The sequence below is a fragment of the Magnolia sinica genome, chromosome 10 (genome assembly GCF_029962835.1).
Source record: "Magnolia sinica isolate HGM2019 chromosome 10, MsV1, whole genome shotgun sequence".
NCBI lineage: Eukaryota > Viridiplantae > Streptophyta > Magnoliopsida > Magnoliales > Magnoliaceae > Magnolia > Magnolia sinica.
This window is the reverse complement of record NC_080582.1, coordinates 68,644,324-68,658,933: the sequence shown is the minus strand read 5'-3', so window position 1 is coordinate 68,658,933 and position 14,610 is coordinate 68,644,324. Positions and strand designations below refer to the sequence as shown.

At 39.2% G+C, this 14,610-nt stretch overlaps 1 non-coding gene across 1 annotated transcript; it reads left to right on the top strand.

Moving 5' to 3' along the window:
* Positions 1-10,884: 10,884 nt before the first annotated feature.
* Positions 10,885-10,991, top strand: LOC131217904 (small nucleolar RNA R71). Its single transcript, XR_009157489.1, has one exon. It is a non-coding gene; the product is annotated as a small nucleolar RNA R71 (small nucleolar RNA).
* Positions 10,992-14,610: the final 3,619 nt, after the last annotated feature.

Below are 14,610 nucleotides of genomic sequence, written 5' to 3'. Positions count from 1 at the left end.
AATCCTAGCAATTCTCATACGATGTTGTGGTTCTAGGTCGCTACAAAGGGCTCGTCACCTTATCAGTGCAGGTCTAGTGTACTCTTGTTGCTACGTAAGGGCTCGTTACCTCTATGCAGTCTTAGCGTACGCTCGAGGTCACTACAAAGGGCTCGTCACCTTATCAGTGTAGGCCGACAGCTCGAATACAGTGTCCCATACCACTGTATTCGGCTCACGAGACTGTGTTGCTCACTGGACACTACGGGGAGGCTCGTCACCCCAGCGTAGGCCGACAACTCGTCCACGGTGTCCCATACCACCATGCCCGGCTCATGAGTTTTAGCGGATCAAGGTACCAAGGTTTTAAGGGATTTTCACTGGTGAGTTTGGTACCCTAGATTCAAACAGTAGTGTCCATACATGGTGAACATACATCGGGTCAATTGGGTTACTTGACGAGTTCAACTAATACGAGCACATGTTGAATTGACCGACATGAAGTGCGTAAGCATTCCGTGTGGCCTAACCACTGCCGACAACCAAGGTAGGACTCGGGTTCATCGAACACGTCTTATGTGGCGAGACAACCTCAGCCACCTATTCAGTGCCTGTTACCGATTGCCTGGACTATTCCTTAGTCCCAAACACATTCAATTATAACAGATAATCATATAAGCTAATCAGAACAGTAATGGATCAACAATTTCCAATCATTCTAGCATATGAGCATTTGATGGATTTCAACTTAAACATGAATTAACACATATGTAGTCCCTAAGTAAAACAAACAAAGAATGTAAGTTACATGGAGGAAATCATACACATTGTTAAGATAGTTGAGAATCTCTTTTCAACGCCCATATAAAGTACAATTTATTACACACTTGTTCATTCAGACATTTCTACAAACACTTAGACTACATATTCCAACATACATAGATTTATTTACTTAAAACGCATATTATAGCAAATCTTTTGCATAGGGGTTGCGACACATACAACAATCATGTATTAACAAACATCTATCATAACTAGTATTAATCATGATTCCATGTTCACTCAGACATTTCGACAAACACTTAGTCTACACACTTCAACATACATGACGTATGTTGGCCGTAACACATACTGGGCCAAATCCTTTCGCCGAGGAGTTGTTACACATACAATTAGCATAACCACACAACAAATAATCATGGCAAACACACGTTCAAATTTCATACGTATACGACCCTTTCTACAAATACATGGGATACACTAAACTCCATATAGTTCATATATATTTGAAACGCGAAACAAACATCGCATTTGACATGTGAAATAGCACCCACATCAGTAATAAATCATTAATCGACATTGAAAGCCTTGAAAACCATAACCTATACGTTTATAGTCCGCACCTTTCGCCGGTAGACTCGTAACGAACTCAATTTGAAAGCTAAGCCTTTATCTACGGTAGATTAGCAACCTATAACATAAATTAGGTTAGCTATTTCATAACTTACACTATCTGAAACCCTAAAACAGGTTAGGCTTAGGTTTGCTTACCTAAGAATGGAATCGGAATCGCCTGTATAGCGATACAGGAAAGGCAGTTGAGTGCGTTGAATTGTGGGATCGAATCCCAAGAAGATTCTCCAACTCTCACTCTCACTTTCTCTCTTTTCCCTTCTCTTTTCTCTCCTCTCTCCCCTAGGGTTTCTCAAATTCGTATGGGGTGAGAGAGAGAGGGTTTAAGGTCCTTATATAGGTCCAGGTTTGATAGAAATGGCCCCAGGGCCAAGGTATACTTAGGTTATATCCAAATATGGACTGTTCCGGTCCAACGGAGCACTTCTGGTGGCCCCTTTTTCACGTGCGGTCGGACTTAAGCTCCCTGACCATGGATCTAGGTCAGGCTGAGTTTTTGTTCCGATCGGGTTTGTAGATCAGCCGTGGCGGACCAGTTTCAGTTCAACGGTCACGGTCACTTGATCAGGGTCACAAGTACACCGACATGTGTGGAACATTTCTCTTGATCCGAGGATGTATTTGGGTCAGATTCTGACGGTCTAAATCCTTATATTTGACCTGCAAGCGACACGACTCAGATTACTTAAATCCAAATTTTATTTCTAAATATTTTCACGTTTCTCACACACTTTGCTCCAGGCTCAAGTTATGTATTTCTAGACACAATTTGGACTTGATTTTCGAGGAGATGGTCAAGTCCAGTAATGCGGTCATATTCGTATAGTTTCGGGGTAATCGGACTTTCGACGTGCGGTCCAGGTCCGATACGGAGTTTCGGTGTGCTCCCGAGAGCAACCGGGTTTAAGGACGGATTCTAAATTTCAGGATAATGTAGCGTCAATGATTCTGCACGTTTTGGGTCTTGTAGATCATATTTAAAGTGATTAGTGCTAATTTTCTCAAACCCTAGAAGATGCCTAAGAACATCCTATGGACTCGTATTTATAGTTTTGCAACTCTAACTTTCGCACCGAGTTCAAAAAATCCAAAAACCGCCTCAAATTTACGCAATCCGTGTGTTATCTGCGTAACCTTAGATGAATCGAGGAAAACCTTCGACTGGTCGAGGGCACCTTCGACTGGTCAAGGAAAGTCTTCAATTAGTTGATGATTACGTGAAATTAAAAGTTCATGTTGGTGGAGTTCAAGTTGAGGAATCTTCGACTAGTTGAGTAGGAGCCTTAGATTGGTCGAAGGAGGGCTTAGACTAGTCGAAGCAGACAGATTTTTAAGGTTCCTTTTCTTCATTTCAAGTCTTCAATTCTCTTCATTCCTCACTTGGTTTTCTTGGATCTTTAACATGTGAATTCTTCATTTTTGGTCTCATAAGATCCATCCTTGCTTTGGTGATTCTTGATAATTAAATCCATACTTTTAGCACCCTTTTCAATCTAAGCTCTTAAATTCACCTTGTGACACAAACATGATTAAAATAGAACATTAAGCATTATCATATTCATAAAATCAAATAATAAATGAGAGATAATATGCAATATTTGACCCTCAACACAATCCCCAACTAGCATTTTCCTAATCCCGAGCAAAGTATGCGAAAAATGAACTTTAATGCTCAATGTTCAAACCTTTTTTAGAAAACAATCTTTTGTGTAACCAAGTATGAATAAGTAGACTCAAGACATGAAAGTCGTATTCTGAAAACCTTTAGCTGAATCACAAAAGCAATTAATCAAATAAGTTCTTTATCCATTAAGTCAGAGTATAGTTCGCATATCAAGTTTTTCAATGTGCGCAGTGAAGATCAACTTACTTTCCATAAGGATACTATCATTACATCATGTTAGTTATGCTTACCATATCGAGATTAATTGAGAACTTAAGTACTGATTCCCAACATATCCCCTTTTTCTTCTTTGTCCAGTTTTTGATTTTATATTGACGGTCAATTTTTATTCATTCTTTTATAGACCTTGCATTATTTTTGCATTCTTTTCCAGTCTTTTCCGGTCTTTTCACCATACATGACTTTTTTGTCGATCTCACTGTTTTCGAACTAGTTCTTTTCATCTTTTAAAGTGGATAAAATTCTCCAGACTTGATTCTTATCATCTATCAATGTTTCACATACTAACAATCAGATATCCTAGCATTATTCATAGAAAACATTTTGAATGTGTCTTGTGATTTAGATTAACATGATATTCAAACTTCCTCTTAATCAATTGAGCGCAAGAACTGTAATTGACATATTATTTAAATGATCAAACTCCAACAATTCAAAATTCAATCTCTATCTTATTATCATACTTAAAACATTCTTAACTACATAATTCATCGCTTCAAATAGATAAACATTGAAAAATTTTCAAAATTTTTGTAAAATTTACTTAAAATTGAAAAAATGTTAATTAGTTTACTTAATCTCTCATTCCCAACCTAAAATCTACATTGTCCTCAATGTAAAGAAATAAGCATGATTTTCAAAAGAGACAAGTAATTGAATGAGAAGTGATGGAAAGATAATACCTGATGAAGGAATTTTGAGGCTTTTTTCAAAGGATCTCAATGTGAAGGTGGGTTAGCATAAGAATTAAACAACTGAAAAATAAACTATCATAAACAAAGGGAAAGCAAACTATCCTAAAATAGTGGAAGCAAACTATCTTTGTCCTAAATTCTATGAAAGTAATAAACCTAACTATATCTCTGTTAGACTAGGAGGTCAATCATGGTAAATAGGATCAATCAGAGGTATGTGCATGTCCTTTGAATCAAATTTCTCAATAAATGGCTTTAATCGATGTCCATTCACTTTGAATTCATTGCTATTGTTTGGATTCCGAATCTCGATAGCCCCATGAAGATAGACATTAGTAATAGCGAAAGGATTGGTCCAACGAGATCGGAGTTTTTCCGGAAAGAGATGTAACCGAGAATTATACAAAAGGACCTTTTGACCTAGTGTGAATGATTTTTGAAGAATGTGTTGGTCATGAAACACCTTCATCCTGTCCTTGTAAATTCTAGAGTTCTCATATGCATCATTCTGAATTTCTTCAAGTTTATTCAACTGAAGTTTGTGTAGCGAGCCAGCGTTGTCCAGATTGAAATTCAGATTTTTAATAGCCTAGTAAGCTCTATGTTCCAACTCCATGGCAAGTGGCAAGCCTTCCCATAGACAAGTCTAAAGGGAGATATTCCAATAGGAGTTTTGAATGCAACACGGTAAGCCCATAAGGCATCGGTCAATCAGATTGACCAATCCTTGCAGTTAGGGTTAACTATCTTTTCCAGAATGTGTTTAATCTCTCTTGAAAATTTCAGCTTGCCCACTTATTTGTGGGTGATATAGAGTGCTCACTTTGTGAGAGATACCATATTTCTTCATTAAGTTTACAAATGGTCTATTACAAAAATGTGAACCTCCATCACTAATGATGGCTTGAGGCGTTCCGACTGTTTGATGATCATTATTCCGGTACACGATCACTTTAACCCATTTAGTGACATAATCTACTGCAAGCAAAATATATAATTTTTCAAAGGATTTGGGGAATGGTCCCATGAAATCGATGCCCCAACAATCAAATGCTTCAATGATCAGAATGGAGTTCAAGAGCATCATGTTTCGATGGGACAACGCTCCTAATTTCTGACAATGCTCACAAGCTTTGCAAAACTTATGAGTGTCCTTGAACATAGTGGGCCAGTAAAAACTGCACTGCAGAATTTTAGCCGTGGTCTTTTTAGTAAAAAAGTGACCACCACAGGCTTGAGAGTGACAGAATGAGATAACACTTTAGTGTTCATTGTCTGACACACATCTCCTTAAGATTTGGTCTGGGCAATATTTAAACAAATATGGATCGTCCCAGAAGAACTTGCGTACCTCGGCAAAGAATTCTTCTTATCTTGCGTAGTCCAATGTGTCGGCGTGAAACCTGTGGAAAGATAGTTAGCAATATCTACAAACCAAGGTGAATGAGAGACTTTAAACAGTTGTTCGTCAGGGAACATGTCATTTATATGTGTCGTCTCAAGGGAATCAGAGGAATCAAGGTGGGAAAGATGGTCAGCCACTATGTTTTCTACTCCCTTTTTATCTTTTATTTTCAAATCAAATTCCTAGAGTAGAAGGATCCATCTTATCAAGCGGGGCTTAATATCATTCTTAGAAAGAAGATACTTGAGCGCCACATGATTTGCGTAGATGATGATCTTGGATCCAATTAAGTAGGACCTAAACTTGTCCAAAGCGAATACTATGGCTAAGAGTTCCTTCTCCATAGTTGAGTAATTCACTTGGGCATGATTTAAAGTTTTACTTGCGTAATGAATAACGTAGGGCTTCTTTTGTTTTCTCTAGCCTAAATCACCCTTAGAGCATACTCAGACGCGTCGCACATAAGTTCAAAAGGAAGGCTCCAGTCGGGTGGCTGCATAATAGGTGCAGTGCTTAACATGCCCTTGAGCTTAATAAAAACTTTCTGGCATTGCATGGTCCACTCGTATGGTGCATTCTTTTGAAGTAGATTATATAAAGGACGAGAGAGGTGATTAAAGTCTTTTTATGAATTTTTTGTAAAAACCGACGTGCCCTAAGAAAGATCGCACATCTCGTATGTTCTTGGGTGGAGGTAAGTTAGAGATAAGATCAATCTTAGCCTTATCTACCTCAATTCTCTTGGATGAGATGATATGTCCAAGGATAATTCCCTTACGAACCATGAAATGACACTTCTCCCAATTTAGTACCAAATTCTTTTCCTCACATCACTTCAGCACACATTTAAGATTCTCCAAACAATCGCTGAAGGATGGACCAAAGACAGAGAAGTCGTCCATGAAGACCTCTAAATATTGCCTCACCATGTCAGAAAAAATACTCATCATACATCGCTGAAAGGTGGCGGGGGCATTACGCAGTCCAAATGGCATTCTTCGGTAAGCAAAGGTGCCAAAAAGACATGTGAACGTTGTCTTTTCTTAGTCTTTAAGAGCTATCTCAATCTGATTGTAGCCCGAGTATCCGTTAAGAAAACAGTAATAGGAATGACCAGTTAGCCTTTCTAAAATTTGATTGATGAAGGGTAAAGGAAAGTGGTCCTTCCTCGTGATGGTATTCAACTTCCTGTAGTCAATACACATTCTCCAACCGGTAGTGACTCTAGTTGGCACAAGTTCATTGTTGACATTGGCTACGATAGTGATTCTGGACATCTTAGGAACCACTTGAGTTGGACTCACCCATTGGCTATCGGATATTGGGTATATGATACCCATATCCAATAGCTCGAGAACCTTGGCCTTAACCACTTCCTTCATGTTTGGATTTAGTCTACGCTGTAGTTGCTGGGAGGTCTTCGCATTATCTTCTAGATAAATGCGGTGAGTAAGATCGAAGGGTCGATTCCTTTGAGGTCCGCAATCAACCATCTAAGGGCTCCTTTGTGCTCAATGAGAAAAGAGATAAGCATACTCTCTTGTTCTTACTCAAGGTGGGAAGAGATTACCATTGGGTATGTCTCATCTTGACCTAAATAGACATATTTCAAATCAGAGGGCAACGGTTTTAGGTTAAGCTTAGGTGCGTTGAGGTTAGACAATAGAGGCACTACATCAATTTGGGGCAATTCTTCAAATTATTGTCTACACCAGTTAACTTCAAGTACCGGCACATTATCAAGCATGACACCTGTCTCCCTAATCATATAATCATCCAAATCATGGAAGTGTGCCAAGCACGTCTCTAGAGGGTCAGAGGATAAGGTCATCAGAGTTCTATCTTCCATGAAAGAATCAATCAAGTTAACATCGTGGGCATCATCATCATCCTCTGCCTGTTTGCTCATATTGAAAAAGTTATTGAGCTCCAATGTCATATTCCCAAAAGATAAATTCATGACTCTATTCCTACAATTAATTATTGCATATGATGTAGTAAGGAATGGGTGACCAAGAATGACGAGAATTTGAGTATTCATATCAATGATGGGTCGAGTATCCAAGATGATAAAATCTACCGGATAGTAGAATTTGTCAACTTGAACCAACACATCTTCAATTATCCCTCTCGGTACACGAACTGAGCAATCAACAAATTGTAATGTGGTCCGGGTGGGTTTTAATTCACCTATACCCAATTGTTCGTAGACCGAGTAAGGGATCATATTTACGCTCGCTCCTAAGTCAAGAAGTGCACGCTTAATCTGGTAGTTCCCAATTATACAAGGTATGGTTGGGCTATCAGGATCTTTATATTTCTGTGGCACATCTTGCTTGAGGATGACACTCACTTTTTTCGTCAGAAAAAATTTCTTTTTGATACTTTACTGCCTCTTGGTCGTGCATAGGTCTTTCAAAAATTTGGCATATGAAGGAATTTGTTTCACGACATCCAGTAGAGGGATGTTGACCTTCACTTGTTTAAGCACCTCTAAAATGTCTTGAGAGTTAGAGAAAGGTTTTGGTGCAACCAACTGTTGGGGGAATGGTGCAATCGGCTTGCCTTGAAGTTCCAGTTCTAATTCTTATGGAGCAGTGCCAGGTCTATCTGCTTCATCTATTTCTGGGTCCTTGGATTTTTCAACCCTTACTGGAATAGATTTGTCAATTATTTTCCCACTCCCAAGGGTGGTAATAAACTTAGCTTGCTCCATTTGATTTGAAGAGCTCGGGTCGCTGACTTCATATTGGGGTTTTAGATTGGGAAGAGGTTGAGCCGGAAGGCTTCTCTTGTTCCCAATCTCATTTTTTTTATCTCAATCCCTTAAATGACCTTTATAAGGTCTTGAAAGACTTGTAACATACCTTGATTAAAAAGCTCTTGATTTTGAAGATGCTTTAGAACCATATCCTCTTGAGGTTTCCCTTGATTTGGAATTTGATTAGGAAATCCTTGAGGAATAGCAGTTTGTCCGTTCCTCCAACTAAAATTTGAATGATTTCTCCAACTAAGATTGTATATATTAGAGGTGGGTCCACTAAAAGGTCTTTGGTAATTGTTTACGGTATTAGATTACTTATTCAATACCTTTTGAAAAGCAGGTATTGTTGGATAATTTTCAGTTGTATGAACGTTGCAAGCACAAATATCATAAACAGTTTCCTTAGCCTTTTCCTTCTTTAATTCCATGGCCTCGAGTTTTCCTGTGAGATTAGCCATTTTAGCATTGATATCATCATCCTCTTTCAGGAGGTATATTCCACCCCTCCTTCGATTGAGTAGGCGTAGAAGTGGTGCTCGATTTCAGGCAGAATTTCAACCTGTTGACCAGATTTGTTGTTGAGGGTCAAATATTACATATCAGACCCCAGTTTTTACCTAATTTTACGTACATGATAATGCTTAATGTCATATTTTAATTGTGTTTTTATTGCAGGATGCAATCAGGAGCGTGGACTGAAAAATAGTATCAAAAGCATGGATTTGATACTCTGAAGGCACCAGAACAAGGGACGCACTCCAGAGAACCAAGACTGAAGAATTTACATGCCAGGGATCTGAGGAAATCAAGCCATTCACGTTAAAGAGGCCCGAAATTGGTGAAGAATGCAAGATCACATAGTTCCCACCATCTGATTGGCTCAAAAATTCATACATGGCCTGGGAAATATAAATAAACCGTACATATGAAATGTCAACCATTGGAGATCTTGGAAAATGGGCCAACGGACAGATCAACCCATTAATCTCCAATTTGGGGCCCACCTAGTCTCTGGATATGCCTCAAATTTAGTCTCAACTCCTTAAATAGAGAGGCTAATTGAATGAACAGATTGGATTTTGCAAAAAATTACAATGGGCCCCGTATGTACAGCGTGTGAACATAACGTACACACACTCCTGCCGTGCACCGAACCGAGTTAGCGGGTCAGCAGGCGCGGACCCGCGCCTATTTCTAAAAATAGCAGCAGCCGTTGTCACATTGCGGGCCCCACAGAGTAACTTTTCGGATGATCCAAGCCGTCCATCGTGTAGAGGGCCTCGAATACTACAAAACCTTGCTGAAATTTTACACCCATGCGTGCACATGTGCGCGATACAGAGGCCACAAACAGGCGGTCCTTCGATGTTCAAAATGATTTTTGGCGTAATTTCTTCTCTTGGCCTCGTGAATGGACATTCAAAATCACCCATTCTTGACTGAAATTTCATCCTGAATCCAATGGACAGGGTAGATTTCTCCGAAAATACCTCTGTGGGGCCCACCGATCACGACAGCGAAGAGGTGCGGAATCTTTCTCACATCCGTAAAAATCTGGATTTCCAGGCGGTTGTGGCCCACCATCTTTCATCATATGGTAAATCTGAACCATCCATCATGTAGAGCACTCAAAAACGTCCTAAGGGACGGTGTTTCTTTGAAAATTGAGCGAGGAAAGTGGCAAGTTTGAAGGCTCCGAAGTTTGCTGCGAAAAAGCTTTCGTTGCGCGTGTGTAGCTGCTGCGACAACTTCTCCACCGACCCTAGTAGCTGTAAAAACGTCCTAGGAGAGCTAGAGAAAGGGGAGTTTTGGGGAACAGCTAGGACATGAAGCACAGGAGAGAGAGTTTGTTTGTTTTTCCTATTCTTTGTTTGTTTTCTTCTTCTTTTATTTTCTTTTTGAGATTTAGCCTAATCATGTTTATGTGTGGCTAAACCTCTTAGCTAGGGCTAAGGGTGAAGCTTGTAGCATGATGAGGGATTGAAGGAACGTGGAGGCTGAAGAGGGGAGCTTGGTTTTAGTTCAATTAAAAGGAATATTTTCAGGTTTTTTTATGGTTTGTTGTGATTGAAATTACAATAGATCTGCGATGACTTTGAGTATTTCTTCCTCCTTTTGATGTTTATGACGTCAGGAAGCCCTGTTGTTCGCCATTGTCTCATGGGCATGGTCAGATGACGATACCCTTCCTAACCTTCATGCATTGTTGATTGGTTGGTAATTAGTGTAATTCTGTTGTTTGCTTTGTCTCCTGGGCATGGTTTGGTGATGGAATCCATTCTAATTCATATATCTTTCATCTCTTTAAAATTATATCAGAGGAAGTTCAGTTTAATTTTCATGATTCTTGAAGCGGGCCTAAGATCTCCCTGATCTCTAAGAGTGGATCCTCTGAATCCCTAGTTTCCTCCCTCTAAATTTCTTAAGTTTTACATTAATATTTCACCATTATTCCTCAAATTATAATCAATTTAGATTTCATCTTAGTCTAGTTCTATTTCTACCTAGTTTCAGGACACGTACAAGTTTCAGTCCCTGTGGATTCGACCTCGGTCTTACCGAGTTTATTACTACATCACAACCCTATACTTGGGGAGTGAACAGAAGCTTAGGTCATGATCCTACAAAATAAGAAAAATAGGTTAGTTTCTAGAAATTAAATAGAAAAAAAATCAGCCCATCGTAAAAAATAAAAATAAAAAAAATTGTTATTCGTTAAGTTTCGAAACCGTGTTGTGGGCATGAATTGACAAGATCCTTGAATCGCTCCCAACATTAGAAGAATTTTTCGTTTTCCTTTTGGGCGAAATTCATGATTGACTTTCTAAGGGCGTTCGTTTTATGATATGGGAAAATTTTCTTTATAAACTTCCTTGTCATGTCGTTCCATCTACCAATAGATCGTGGAGTAGTGAATGCAACCACGTCTTAGCTTTCTCTTTCAAAGAAAAGGGCAAGAGTTTCAGCCTGACTGTATCATTAGACCTTCGACTAGTTGAGAAAAGTCTTCGACTGGTCGAGGATCATGTAAAATTAAAAGTTCATGTTGCAGGAGTTCGAGTCGAGGAATCTTCGACTAGTTGAGTAGGAGCCTTAAACTGGTCAAAGGAGGGCTCAGACTAGTTGAAGCAGATGTATTTTTAGGGTTTCTTTGCTTCACTTCAAGTCTTCAATTCTCTTCATTCCTCATTTGGTTTTCTTGGATCTTTGATATATAAATTCTTTATTTTTGGTCTCATAAGATCCATCCTTGCTTTGGTGATTCTTGAGCGTTAAATTCATGTTTTTAGCATCATTTTCAATCCAAGCTCTTAAATTCACTTTGCGACACAAACATGATTAAAATAAAATATTAAGCATTATTATGTTCATAAAACCAAATAATAAATGGAGGATAATTTACAATATTTGACCCTTAACAGTAAATTGTAATACTCCGAACTTTTCAATACTCGTGTATTGAAAGTTCTCGAGTATTACCATGAAATTTAATTTAATATATACATGTGTATGTCATCAATTTAGCTTATCCTAACCTTATATCTATTCTCCAACATGAATCTAATTGTTGAGAATGATCTTTATCCATAGTTCAAGTCATCCGACCCTTGATTTTAAGACAGGATCATTATATATCCAAGTATTCCCACTTGTCCATTATAACGAACTATTAAGCCAACTATCCACTGATAGGTAAAGATATCTAAACATCTACTTTGAGTTTGGACCACTTGATTATAGTAAACTAGTTACCTGATATTTGCATCCGCTCGTACACATATCAAATTGAGATTATGATTTGTTCATCTTGTTCACCACCTATGAATATGCTTAACCCATCATCAAAACTACAATTTGTGGAGTGGAAGCTCATGATTCATTCCTAAGTGGAGCATGCACGTGCATGTCAAGCAAGCAAGAGTGCCAAAAGAAGGAAACACGTGTAGGACCAGGATTTGGTGGCGTTGCCAATGCCACCAGCGATGGTGTATGATGTGTTGGGCGATGTGAGGTGCACGCTGATCTATGAACATGTTTTATATCCACACCGTCCATCGGTTTTTCCAGCTCATTTTAAGTAGTGAACCCAAAAATAACTAGAACTGAAGATCAAGTAGATGACGCCACAAAAACGAGTGGAGACAATGACATCCACCATTGAAACCTTCTTAGGGCCCACGGTAATGATTATTTTCCATCCAACATCTTGATAAGGTCACACAAATTTGGATGAAAGGTAAATACAAATATCAGCTTGATCCAAAACATTTGTAGCTCCTAAAAAGGTTTTAACAGTATGCGTTGAATTTATTTCTCATCGTGTGGTCCACTTGAGCTTCACATCTACTTTGTTTTAAGGTTCATGCATTAAAACGAGCTGGAATAAAAACACATACTAGGCTGCCCCCACAGCCCATCACATCACACACCACAGCTGGGGGGTGGTACTGGCAATACTAGCAAATCGAGGTGAGGCATGGGTAACAACTTAGTGGGTGAGACCCTGACTGTGGAGCCCACATTGATGTATATATTGTTTACCCACACTGCCATCCATTTTGTTAGAAAAACTACTTTTGGATACACCGAAAATAAATAATAAAATAAAATTATCACTAGGCTGAATCACGTATAAAATACGCTGTCCTTAAAGTGTGATTCGCCCCCTTATCAACTGCTGATGGGTTACAGGCGAATTGCTTCCAGGATAAGACAAGCCTTATCTGGATCCAGCGTGCAGCAATCACGATAGGTCCACTATGGAACAATTCTAACACAGTCGATTTATTCTGGCAGACTTAGACTATGGAGATGACAAAGTATTCTAATATGAAGCTATGGATCGTATCTGATTTGATGGGGAGATGGTGTGTTGAGATGATGAAATCGGACTGGAATGGTCCAGTTTATATAGGCCTCAGGTTTAGACCCGTTGCTATGTGGTATTCAATGGTCCAGAACGTTTGAAAAACGTTTTTTGCCGTTGTCCATTAATCTCAGACGTTTCTGGTCATTAGATCTGACCGTTGGATCATCCTGGCCCGTCCGTTTTTGGACCGTTGTGGCTTTTAAGGTAGCTATCCGTTTAAGAAACGGCTGGACGTTTCGGATTTAAGATCCAACCGTTCTCAGTCACCTATAAAACCCAGACTCATTTCCAATATTTCAGATCCACACCGCCCTAAGGCTCTGACCAGACCCATCGCACCGAGGTCGCACCGAGTTCGCGTCGGTTCGCGTAAGGTCGCGAGGGAGCGACCACTCTGCGACACGATGCGCACGTGCGAAGTGCGCCATCTAGCGCCACTACAGCCACACTGCCCACGCCCACGCCCGTGCCCGTGCCCGAGCCCGAGCGCGTGCGCGTGCGTGCGTGTGTTCGCACTGGAACACGCAACGAGGTTTCATCTCTTCCAAAAAAACTCCAAGTAAGAATACCCTTCTCAACATCTCATATAAACCACAAAACTTTTCTCTGTATTTCCGATGTGGGACAAAGCACACACACCGCACTTTTTAATTTAAAAATTCAAAAAGGTATTTTGGAGGGAAAATCCCGAAATTTTGAAAATTTGAATTTTCATTTTTTTAATTATTTTTTAAACCACAAAAAAGCAACACATTTTTGCCGGCTCATTTTAGGACAAGGTTCCAAAAAGTAGCAGATCCAAATCTCAAGTAGACCGTATCACATGAAAACAGTGGTGATTGGTTGCCCACCATTAAAAACTTCTCAGGCCTACTTAATATTTATTTGCCATCTAACCTATTGATAAAGTCTTGAAAGACCTTTCCATGAAGGGAAAACACAAATTACAGCTTGTGTTTTATCCCCTTTGGGTTATTCCATTTTAAAATGGGATTGCTTGTGTCAGGGTTTTTCAATATTAAAATCGGATGGTTTGTGTTTGAACTTGGTTGCGTGATCCAGAGTAATTTGCTTAATTCGTATAAGTGTGCTTCTGCGGTCCCCGCCCCAACAGTTGCACGTTGATGTCACCCAAAGTGGATACTAATAGGTTGTATACTAACTAAACATGCAATGTTTTTTTTTTTTTTTTAATTATAATTTCTACTTACATGAACATTCAAACGTGCACAAGGGTGGACCACATAATGAAGATCAGCTGGAGGAAAATTTAAAACAAGTTACTCATCAAGTGAGCCAAACACATACATAAGTCAGACAATCGGCTGTACATTGATTTCAACGGTTTAGCCCTCCTGACAATTGTAACATCCTGGATTTAGTTTCAAGTGATCCTTATAATGTGGCCCTCCTTTTTCACGGCTCAGATGTCATACACAAGTCATCCATTTGTGGAAAATATATTACGTTAACATACAATGTTGTATATGGTTTCAGAAATAGAAAGATTGGGTGTATTTATTGTTTATTAGGGGCCTCTTTCAAAGTCTAGTAAGATACTTTAGATTTGGTTTTGGGAAA